Source organism: Argopecten irradians, chromosome 15 (genome assembly GCF_041381155.1).
Source record: "Argopecten irradians isolate NY chromosome 15, Ai_NY, whole genome shotgun sequence".
Lineage (NCBI taxonomy): Eukaryota > Metazoa > Mollusca > Bivalvia > Pectinida > Pectinidae > Argopecten > Argopecten irradians.
The window spans coordinates 30,851,934-30,855,131 of record NC_091148.1 but is presented as its reverse complement, the minus strand read 5'-3'; positions in this window follow the sequence as shown (position 1 = coordinate 30,855,131).

The following is a 3,198-nucleotide window of genomic DNA, read 5'->3' as shown; positions in this document are numbered from 1 at the left end:
TAATCATTTTTTGTACTTTTAAATATTTTTATTTTTTTAATTACAGATACTATAGGTATTAATTGAATAGATGAAAACAAAACAAAAAGTATAATTATAAATACCAAGTTTACATACCGATTATTACGTCAAATATGTAAACTACCGAGTTATGATAAAAGAGTTGTGTTACCTCCCTTTCATTTTAAAGTTTATCCGCTAGGGGTCGGTATTAACTATTTAAAACAAAAAATTAAAATCATTAGAATAAAGCGTTTTTTTATACCAATAAATTGTGATTTTATTTATATGACATTTTACATATTTTCCCCGCACACTACAGAAACTATGAGTGGAAACTCGTAAAGATTTGTTTTTGTGTTTGCGCGGTTATTTTCACTTCCGGTTCTTTGTTCATTCAAACTTTGTGTACACACGTGCTTCACACCGATAACATTTCTTAGCCTCGACAGCATCCAAACAGGATATATAACTTCCAGATATCGACAGATATTTCAAGGTAAGTCTTTGTTGATTCGTATACAAACTTGTTTTTAAAAGAATGTGTTTTATTATATTATTTCGCGGTAAGTTATTTTATCTATATATGTGTAGTCAGTATTTTGAGTATGTATACACATATACATTAACTTATACAAATTCCCTGATGTGCCTGTATACTATTTGTGTTTTTATTTATGTAATAACGTACCGGCACATGAAAAATATATCGTCTAAATCATTATATAGATGTTTAATGTTTTATTCTGTTTTCTTTTACAGATGAGAATGCTTATATATAAGTACACACGGAAGTAACGTGAAATGGCTCCTACACAAACAGTCTAGGTGGAAGTTGTTGCACCTATTTCATGCAGGATGAGCAGAAGACATTAAAATATTAATATAAACACTAGTATATTTTGTTGTTATTGTACTTCAAAATACTAGAATAATGGAAATAAACAAACGTAACATACAAACGTTGTGAAAACATTATATGATAACATTCGGCGGACGTTGTCAAAAAAACGTTCCCCAAACTTTCATTTGCAACCTTTTTGCAACCTAAATGCAACGTTGCGATCGGACCTAATAAAAACGTCCTCCGGATGTTGTGTGCCCACTGGGGGTGTTAGAACCAAGTATTCCCAACATCCCGCAGAAATTCCCGGCATTATACAACTCCAATGTTACTTTTGCAACATCCCAGAGAGATTTCCGACACTCTTCGGACATAATACAACTCGAATGTCACTTTTGCAACATTCCGTGCAGAGATATTTCCGGCATTATACAACTCCAATGTCACTTTTGCAACATCCCAGAGAGATTTCCGACACTCTTCGGACATATTACAACTCGAATGTTACTTTTGCAACATCCCAGATAGATTTCCGACACTCTTCGGACATAATACAACTCGAATGTTACTTTTGCAACATCCCTGAGAGATTTCCGACACTCTTCGAACATAATACAACTCGAATGTCACTTTTGCAACATCCCAGAGAGATTTCCGACACTCTTCGGACATAATACAACTCGAATGTTACTTTTGCAACATCTAGAGAGATATCCGACACTCTTCGGACATAATAGAACTCGAATGTTACTTTTGCAACATCCCAGAGAGATTTCCGACATTCTTCGGACATAATACAACTCGAATGTTACTTTTGCAACATCCCAGAGAGATTTCCGACACTCTTCGGACATATACAACTCGAATGTCACTTTTGCAACATCCCAGAGAGATATCCGACACTCTTCGGACATATTACAACTCGAATGTCACTTTTGCAACATCCCAGAGAGATATCCGACACTCTTCGGACATAATACAACTCGAATGTCACTTTTGCAACATTCCGTGCAGAGAGATTTCCGGCATTCTTCGGACATAACACAACTCGAATGTCACTTTTGCAACATCCCATGCAGAGAGATTTCCGGCATCCTTCAGACATTATACAACTCGAATGTCACTTTTGCAACATTCCATGCAGAGAGATTTCCGGCATTCTTCGGACATTATACAACTCGAATGTTACTTTTGCAACATCCTAGAGAAATTTCCGGCATTCTTCGGACATTGCCCATGCAGCGAGATTACCGGCATTCTTTTGGACATTATACAACTCGAATGTCACTTTTGCAACATTCAGGAAAAAATTCTGGCATTTTTGTCGGACATTATACAGTATCTGGCAATCTCCGGAAATTAACCAAATCTCACTTAATCACGCAAATCTCCTGAAATTATAATACTCGTTGCAACAGAAATTTCCAGCAATCTCCAGAAATTATGTATGGAACACACCAAAAGGATTCACTTCCAACAAAACGCTTGGTAATGGCTTTGAGCTAACTTTATTGGTACATATGTAAATGAAACAAACAGGATTGGCTAATCGTTGTAGATAATCCTCCAATATTCATAAATTATTAAAGAATTAAAACAAAACTTGCTGGTATAAATGTGTATAAAAGGCAAAAGTGTAAATAAGATATTTTGAAACATGCAACTAAAATCAAATATCGCATTGGACCTATATATTTTTGATAAAAAGCTGTTTTGATTAATAATTTAAGAAAACATAGGCAATGATAAAACTTAAGTAGTAACTTTTAAAATTGACTGTTACACATTAAATTGACGTTTTCGTGCATCCCTGTATTTATAATACATGTACATAGCAATAATAGTGTGTTCTTCACACAGAACAGCCTTATCGTCTTTGATTTCAGAACAAATGTTAGGAACACCTCCTTTTTTTACCTCCAAGTCATGTGTTCATACCAAAGAATTGGATTCTAGGAATAATACATTATTATTTCAATTTTAGAACCACATGATAGGAACACTCCATTTTCGTTCAAAATAAAATATTTTCAAATAATGATTCTTGAAATTATCATACGTTATCTGCAATTTTTTAGTTGTTTTAGAACGCATGTTGTAATGTGTTCATTAAAATCATTTATATTAGTTTTCTGTATTTGAATATTACAGAGTTATCTGTCCTTGCGGGTAGGTATTGATTATGACGTCATGTGTTTGCGAGCGTAACGTCATTCTTTTCGGAGAAAACGACGTTGAATGCGCTCACAAAATAATGACGTAACGATCGATACCTACCTGCAAGGGAGCTAACTCTGTAATATGCAGACAGAATTAAGCAATTTAAACACATCACTTCCCTCCCCCCCACCCAC